Here is a 9,520-nt window from a genome sequence, read left to right as displayed (position 1 = left end):
GGAATCATCTTGCCTAAATTTTATTATTTCCTTCAACAAAAATATTTGTAATCTAAATGAATATTTATGCAGAATTACACTTCGAATAAACTGCTCTGAAATAATGAAAATGCTATGCCGCTACTCCAGTCAGCAAAGCATAAGCAGCAAAGCCAAACTTCTTCCCTTACTACAGAGACCCATTTCTTGTTGGTCGATCAGATTCAGAGAGATAAACACGTGCTAATGTGTTGGTAGCTACAAACACAGATCAATGAAGCTCTTTCCTTGATTATTAAGAAAAAGGGGAACGTGCCCAGGAATCTTGCAGGAACATTACAAGCCCAACCATTTCGAAATGCGCCCTTTGGTGGGCCAGTCCCTGGGTGATGAGGGGCAGGGTTTCAAAATGAGGTTTTAACCGTGGTTCTTGGGCAGCTGCTGCTTGAGCCCATCACTTGTCCGCCTTGCTTGAGCCCTCCCCCTCCCTCGTCTGCCCAGCCCTGCTCCCCAGCGCAGGGGCAGCGCGGTCAACTCCTGGCCGCGGGAGCCAAGTCCATCACTGGGGGACTCTCCTGAACGTCTGTTTTCACAGCATGGAACCCATTTCACACCACCCCTCTCCTTCAGGTTTGCCTTCCCCTGGGCCCGAGTAACACTGCTGTGGCACTGGCTTCAATAAGTAACTTCTTATTGTGTCTAATCATGTGCAAATGTGTTAAAATTGGTAGTTTTTAGCAAACAGTTATGGAACATATTACCGTAAGGCATTTGTTCGTGGCGTGACAATGATTGGCCCCATGCCACTTAAATGTTTTATTTAATAATGTGGGAATTTCGGTGTGTTTTCCTTTCATTATTTTTAACTTGAAAACAGAAACAGAAAGCCCCTTCTTTAAAGTTAAAACTTTACCGCCTAGAGTCTGTCAAAAGCAATATAAGCATCTGGATTTTAAAAAGGGAGCTTTTGCAGGATGTTAATTTAATATACTGGCATATTTCATGCATACTTTTTATATTTTGTATGCTTGAAGCTATCTCCACAGTGACCACCCAGGAACAACAGACTTTTCAAAATTCAAAACTTACGAGCGAAAGATGATGTTCATGTAACATTGTGCATTTCAGGTAATATCTGCCAATCTTGGAAACCAAATGCTCTGTGTAACACTTCAGCTGTTCGCTGCAATGCATTTATATAAGGCATCAGGTAAAATAAAAGGGTTTACATTATAAACAAACTAACCTTTTGCTCCCAGAGGGCTACACTTCCCAAACATTCCACTTTTAATAAGGTATGCTACGAATAGAAACATTTTCAATCTTACATTAGTAAGAACTTTGCAAGGTAACATCTCAAGCCCACTTTTTTTTGGCTAAAATGCCACATTGCATTGTATGTCATGTGAGAGGAATTAATAACCAAGTATGGGTTGCTATTCTAAATCGGGGACTTCATTAGAATATGGAAAAACATGCATATATCTTCTCCTAGTTTCTTGAAAAAGTTCTGCTGAGCTCTTTTGCAGCAGCCCCTCAACTGGAAGAAACGCATTTCAGGAACACACACATTTCTTTAGAAACGCAGTCTAAAAATAAAATATGTTCAACATGAAGCAGTTCTGTTTGAGCAAGCCCATACGTTTCCGTAAATCAAGTTTGGAAGCAAAAAGGAAAAAACAAAGATTTTATTTTCAGCTAAACGCTTTCATTTCAGAACTTGATCCTTTTATTTTTTTATTTTTATTTTTTTCCCTTTTTTTTTTTTTTTTAAATTTGCCTGTCTACAACTATTCTGTAGTCTTTCTTTGGTTAACTACGTTAAAGCTCCCATTTCATACAATCAGCATGGCAAACCCATCTCGCATTCTCTGACTGACTGCCCCATAAAAGGCAGTTGGAGAGAAAAGTGAGAATATGTTGACAAATAAATGCTTCTAAGAATGGCCTGCCCTGACTTTTAAGGTGAATTTGAGTAACAAATACACAAGACAGCCCCAACACCCAAGTTACAAGAATAGAATAAAACAGAAGAAAAAAAGGGGTATTTAGCATATACAGACAGACCTAGAGTGAAATATGCAGCATTACATTTCATGCTTCATGACTGACATAGACAGAAATTTTTGTTAGTTAGTTTTCTTTTGGAACCTACTTTAATGGTTTTACTGTCGTTATTCAGCGTCTCTTGTTTACTACATCACATTTTATTTTATCTTTTCCCACTATCATCCTAACCATTCTCCTCAAAGAAGGACAAACTGTAATGCAAAAACCCTACTTTCAGAACGGCAGAGGGAAAGGCAGCATTAGGAAGAAAGACCTGGGGCTGCTGCCTATCCACCAAGTTTACCACCCTTTTACCTGACAAGTAGAAGGTATGCCAGCTCCGCCACAACCATTTCTGGGGTCAAATAAAGTAATTTTCAAGGCTCTTTCAGTTTCAGCGATGGAAGCATTAGCTGGAGAAACTGGGAGTATTTTGGAAGCTGGAGAATCAGGAAGTGGAAGGGTTACTTGATTTTTACATTTTCGTTTTATGTTTTAAACCCAATTTGAACTCAGGCACTGAGATTCATCCCACTTGAAATAACACAGTAGAAATAATTGCGCTTACTCGGAGCCACTACGGGTGCTGATGGCCACAATTTAAAGTACCTAATGACTGTGGTGGGTAGATTACCAGGGGGAGGACCACTCACTGCTTGTGCCAGAGTGACTCTTTGACCTTTTGTGGAGCACCTGAAGAGCCTTGGATGTTTCCTGCTTAATCAGCCAGTAACAGAGGACAAACAGAATAATTTTAAATTAATTACAATCACCATCGGTATGTTCATGTATTTGAACAAATTAGAGAAAAACAACTCCCTGCAGTTATTTCAAGTTTTAAAAGAGATTATTGTGGTACCTTAAAGAAAATAATTTAACATATATATTGTTTTAAAAAAACAATTATGTTATAAAATAAACATTGGCAGCAAAATGCTAAAGCAGAGGCATCCAGACTCTCTCTAAGCAAAGGCTGCATTAACAAGCTGCCAGGAGCCTGACAGCTGCATCTAATTTTCATAAAAGGGAGCAGATTGCTTTAGCTGCCCCCCCATAGGAAGGTGAGGCCCAGGCTTTATCCTAGCAGGCACGACTGCTGCCGCCCCAGCCATCCCACGCACAAGACGGAGCAACCTCACACCGCATCCTGTGGTCTACCGAGCCCCTCTCACATGGAGCGGTATGTTGGCATTTTCCTCCCCCCGTCCCACTAGCTTGGGAGTGAGGCTGGCACAGACATAAGGGCACTCCTAATCCACCCGTACTCCGTGGATACAATGGGATAGGATGGAAAATAATTATCAACTAACGCAAGCCCTTTTTATGCACTCTGAGGAGAACGGCTTCCCTAGATGTTAATAGGTCTGCTAGATATCAGTTTCAAAAGTCCACAGAACTCAGGCAAGAGGGCAAAAGTTTAGGCAAGTGGAACTGCAGTGCACATCTTTCAGAGGATTTATTTCTCACCCAAGTCTACAAAATATTATTTATGATTCCGCGACCGCTACCAGTTGCTGATGATGTCACACTTGGCTTTTTACATCTTTTCTGCCACCTGAATTTCAACTCCAAGAAATCCTACACTGCAGTGAAAGGCAGGAAGATGTCAAAAAGCATGTGCTATGACTTATCACGCCCCAAACATGCTGAGAACACAGACACTATGTAATGCCTGATAGAGTGCTTTCGCATCGGGACATCAACAGCTTTTCCTTTGTCAGTAGTGCTAAATGAATTGGAAGATTGCTGTGCTACAGCTTCTCAGTCAGAAGAGCTGTCAGCAGCTTTGCAATGGCCATCTGGGGAAAACAAACGCTTGGCCCAAAGCAAGATGACGTAACAGGCGAGGAGCACTGGCAGGGACATGGTGGATTATATTAAAAACCTATCTTATTTGTTAGCTAGCTGTGGATGACAGCATTGGAGCGCACAATAAAACGCTTTTATGATGCTCTGTAAATCCCTTGGGTTCACCACACTTGTGTACATCTTGAGCTCATCTATTGGCCAGGAATGAAACAGAAGTCAGTTATGTTTCATTCAAGATTAAAATTGTTATTTATGTATAACTGAAATAATAGCTGCTGCACAGTGCAGAAGCTTGTCAACTATATTTTGCATTTTTTTGTCGTGCACCTTTTCAACTCATTTTCCTCAGGCATTTGTTTGGTAAGAGATCATAAATGCTTTCCTTGCTGTGCTGTGGAAAACTAATGCTGCAAGTTAATGTGCAACATATATTACTTTTGTTCTACACAGAAGAAGAGAAAACCCACCACAGCAATGACACATGCCAAAACTCAAGTGTGTGCTACTCCAATTTTATGAAGAACAGAACATTCTTTGTGCTTGGCAAGATTTAATCGGATTAGTAACAAATTAATCTTATTGATTAACAAATAATGTAATAATTCCTACAAAATTACGATCAGCTCATGACTATTTCACAAGCACGCAAAGGTTATTCAGTTGCATGTCTTTTGCTGACGCTGTTAGGTCTTGGCCAACCTACAGTGGCAGACTGGGTGAGATTTGTATCTCACTTGGTAGCTAAAGCAAAATTACTTAGTTCAGTGGAGTTTTTCCTGATTTACATCAGGTTAATGGAGATCAGAAGCTGGCAAACACACACCCTCCCCAGCCCACCCCCCGATTTCTTTCTGGCAAAATCTACGGCACAATGGCAAAACAATATTGCTGAGGGTGCAGTGAATCAGCAGACCAATGTGACCGCATCCCTCTTTTAACCCAACGCTGAGAAGTTTGCACAGTTGTGGCCCAACCATGAGTCCAGAGTCCCTCTGAACTCAAAAACCAGCCTGCAGAGATGCAATAGGCGAAGGAGGCATAACCACGATCCTACTTGTATCTTCACTATTTAAAGAAGACTCAGAAATGGACAAGCAATACAGAGAGTGTTTACTACAGTCAGTGTTAGCCCACTCTCTGGGATGCGATAGTCTGTGCTGAAGAACCTCCGCTAATAGACTTTTCATCCTAGCAGTTTCCAATACATGTGCCACTTTAGTAATAAAATCATGTTAAGTTGTAATGTAGCTAGAGAGGAGAGGTACAGAAATCCAATGTGGGATTTATTTAGAAAAAGATGTTTGCCGTTGAAGTCTGCATTAGCAATCAAGCTTACATTCACTCAGAAAAAGAAGAAGAAAAGTACCTTGAATGGATTTCAGAGGATCACCTCTGTCAACCAGGACTTCAGCAGAGACCCAGATTTAATTTACAGTTTTCTCAACGGGAAGGTGAACAGTATGGCATGTTCTGGAAATTAATTTTTGATGATTAAAGACATTATTTATTACACATGAGCTTGCTCCTGGGCAATTAATGAACCTAATTTTGTATCTTTGTACATTTCAGTATGATTCACTGAAAAAGCTTCTGAAAAAAACACATTTGCATAGCTCTATTTGCTTCGTCTGTTTGCTTGCAGTCACCATAGTTTTCAAACACGTTCCTTTAAGGAATGGCAAAATCCAGGTAATAATTAGGAGCCACAAGTTCACCAAAAATTGCAGATGTCTACAAATAAAATAAAACCCAAAGCAAGTTGCAAAAGAAGCAGGTCTGGACCCTGGCTTCCAGCAGAAACCTGATTCTAAGAGATTACATATCAGGACCAGATCATGAACTTCTGTGCAAATCTGAAATCAAAGGTTTTGGGGTTTTTATTTGTACTCAAAAGAGAAAATAAGGTTAGTAGCAATATCACAGAATAGAGATATTGCATACGTAGCTGAAACAGCCAAGGTCTCAGAGACACACTGAAAGACAGCATCTCCCCTGCTTTCAGAGCAGGCAAGCAACAAGAATTATGTCTCTATCCCAACCTCAAATCAGCTTCCATAAAAAAAGAAGAAAGAACCAAACAAAATCAAACACAAACACCACATGCTGCTTCTCAGACAGTATTAAAAAGACTGAAAATATTTCATTGACAAAGTTGTGCCATTCTTTAGATACTCAGTTAAATTATTGAAAGGAGCATCTGAAGCTATGCATAGATATAGTTTCAGCTGTGTTCTCTATCCAGAAATTAATCATAAAAATACAGAAAACTTGCCTTTTAACATCAAAACTTCAAGTTGTATTTGATAAATGGGCTTACAGGTTCCCATTTGCATGTTCAAATGGTAGGTGATAGCTATAAAATTCATGAAAGGATCTCAGTTTGTATGTGGGTTGCTGAATAGTGATAAAGGGAAGAAGTGGGAGATGCAAAATTTTGCTCTCTTGGCATAGTATTTCACAACTTCCATAGAGCTGCAAAATGGAAACAAGAGAAACAGCACAAAAGTCATAGTTGAAGAGGCAGAAAGCTGTTTAAAAGTATGTATTTTGTGATTGCTCATGTGTTACTTAGAACTTTCCCATAGCTCTCAGTAGTAAATAATTCCTTTCTGCCTGCAAAGCAGGCATGTGATTTCAAAGAAGGCAGGAGACTTAATGCCCTGGTCTGGGACCCAGGTTAGCAAGGTTCTGCTACCGGTGACCTTAAACCACTCATTTCTTCCTCTCCCTTTACAGGCCTGTTCTCCTCCCTTTGCTTGTAACTTCTTGACCATTTATGGTGCTTTGTTCTTCCATTGAACAGCTGTCAGTTTGCTTGCATTCCTTCTCTCCCGTCATCGGGATGGTTCGTGGTTTTCTTCCTAATCGCACCTAATTGGCTGTTTAAAATGCATAATCCTCTTTAGAAGATTACTGTAGCAGAGGCTTTCAGGAAATGCATGCTCTTGTGTTATCGAAGGTCTTTGGCGTAAACGGCTTGTGGCTTTCTACCTGCCCCGCCCCCCCCGCCGCCACATCATTAGAGACATTTGGAAGAATGCACGAGCAGCTTCCAAAAGTCTTCTACAGCATTGCGTTTCCTCCGGGAAACAACAGCGGCTGAAGGGGGAGGTATAGGTTTGGGATGGTGCTTTGGAGTATGCGATGTAATATAAGAACAAACTGGATTAATTAACAGGCATTTTAGCTTAATGAACTGCATTCTGAGAAGCTCACAACATGCATAGTTTAAATAATTGAATTCTATAAAAAATAGAAATAAAATCAAGATTTACAATAAACTACTCATCTACTACCAGTGTTTTTTCCTACCCAAATTCTGAAAGATATGATACTACAATCTACTGAAGTCCTTAATCAATCAAGAGGAAGAGAAAAGGTGAGGAGAAAAGACAGAAAGAGAATTACAGAAGAATTAAGATTCCTAACCTGCTAAAGATCCAAGAGCCACTGTTGGAAAAGGGATATCTTCTATAATAACCACATTTATTATGCATTGCTAGTACAATCCTGACAGGTTTATCAAGTCATTATACAGAAACCCTACCACCAGTGCATGGTCACATACCAAAAGCCCACAATCTAAAATTACATGTTTGGGCATTCATTGGATAAAAATATTTCAGGGGGGAAGATGGGTAAAAAAAAAGAGAAGAGATAAAAAGAAAGAATCTCCTAATAACATGAGAGGAGTCAGGCATATCTGCAATTCTTGACAACTACATTTTTTCAACCATCATTATCTCAACGTTACCCTGTAAGCCCCCTGAAAATATCTTGGAAAAACTATACCTCAGAATCCACTGATCTTATGAAATGACGAGTTTTAATTGCCTAAACCAACGTCCTCCACCGCAATTTCTCTCTTTACAAAAGTTCCTAACAGACTCGAAGCGTCTACGACAGAAACGAGGCAATAGTATGGCACACAACAGCTTTAAACACAAATAGGTTAAAAAATACGCCAAAATACTACAAGTTTTCAAACCAACTTCCAAGGAGCTGGATGTTCTCACAGACCAGAAACAATATGGGTAGAAAGTGAGGTTGTTGTTTTGGAGGAAAGGTTATGATGACACTTAAGAGCAAAATCTGGTTTACCCAAGAATAAGTGCCAATAAATACCTTAAGATGGAGAATTGACCACAGGCCTCCGCAATCACGCTGGAGATGTGTGAAATTTATCGTAGGCCTCCCTGTTATTTACCTCGCTAGAAGAAGCACAGTGCTAAGAAGCGAAAACAAACAAACAAACAAACAAACCGACCAGTTTGGGAGGCCGTCAAACAAACTGAAGGAGGAGATGAAGGCGGCAAGACCTCCTTCAGCATCACGACACGGTCAGCGCAGTAGGCACAGTGGTCCCAGTTCACAGCTCACATATTTGACTTTATGTGGCCAAGTCAGTGGAGACCCTGCAACAGTAGCTCCCACTTTGCGATGCTTATTTATTTGATTTACACCAGAACAGCAGCGAAGAAAGCCAAAGCAATTCAGGGCTCATGCAGAGTTTGTTAATAAAGTGTGGATGGACGCCATTTCCAGGTCACATAATTCAAATCAGGTAGATCCACAATTAATTTTCTTGATAAATTTGCCCAAAGTCATTGTGCTCACCAGCAGCAACCTCCACTGCAGCTACAAGTTAGAAATCGCATAAGTATGTTATGAAAATGAAGTTCTAATGGAGGATTTGAATAAATTGACCTGAAGCAGAGTCACCCATACCTCTCTCAGGGAGTTTCTAAGCAATGTCAGAAGCAGGGAACTTTCTTTTTCATGATGTCTCTGTTACAAGTAAGAAAAAAGTTGCAGTACAGTCAAAAAAAAGGACAAGGTATCATCTGTAATCTTTGCTGCACAAAAGATAAGAAATATTAAAAAACTCCAAATGGCCAGGTGTGCTTAAGAGGCCTGAGAAGTGAGGCAAAGAATATCAGAAACTTTAAAATTTACACAGAGGGATCTGAGCAATGAAAGCACCAGAGGCAGGCATGATTGAAGCAGATTGAAGACAAACGGGGGCTGAACCCACACCACAACCTCAGGGCACCAGGTAAGGTCTTTCTATCAGATGCCAGGCTTTAACAAATATGCAAGCAGCAACAAACTGAGATATCAGACTTGTCACTCAGAATCTTCCAACTTTTCTGTGTTTCAAAACAAGTTTAAATTTTCACTGCAGCACGTCTGTTTTTTCTAGAGTTAGAACTAATCAATAGTTTAATAAGATGCTGTTTGCTCATTTTGTCTACCCCATCTGAACCAGGAAAGCCAGAGACCTCTTGAAAAAGCCTACCCTTAAAGCACTTTCCTAAAGAAATCTGGAAATGTGGAAAAGAAATTAAAATGCTCCTAGTTTTTAAATAAAAACAAACAAACAAACAAACAAAGCACTTGCTGAATGCTAGGACAGAGATTTTTGATTGGATTGACCAGGGAAAAATGATCCACGAAGAGGGTTTAGATATTGAGCCTTGATAGATGGTCACAATAACTCTAATAAAGCAGCTGTTGTTGGCACTACCAAAGTTTACATATCAATTTATGACAGTGTGATGTTTCAATATAGTATTGCTTAATAGCAATTAGTTTTATTTGGAGCGATTAGGTGTTCAGTTACTTACAGAGGCCCACGGTGTTAGGAACCATTCAGAGTTTGTTTGCAAATTTCTGCTTTGAA

This window comes from Rissa tridactyla, chromosome 5 (assembly GCF_028500815.1).
Source record: "Rissa tridactyla isolate bRisTri1 chromosome 5, bRisTri1.patW.cur.20221130, whole genome shotgun sequence".
NCBI lineage: Eukaryota > Metazoa > Chordata > Aves > Charadriiformes > Laridae > Rissa > Rissa tridactyla.
This window is presented reverse-complemented; position numbering follows the sequence as displayed.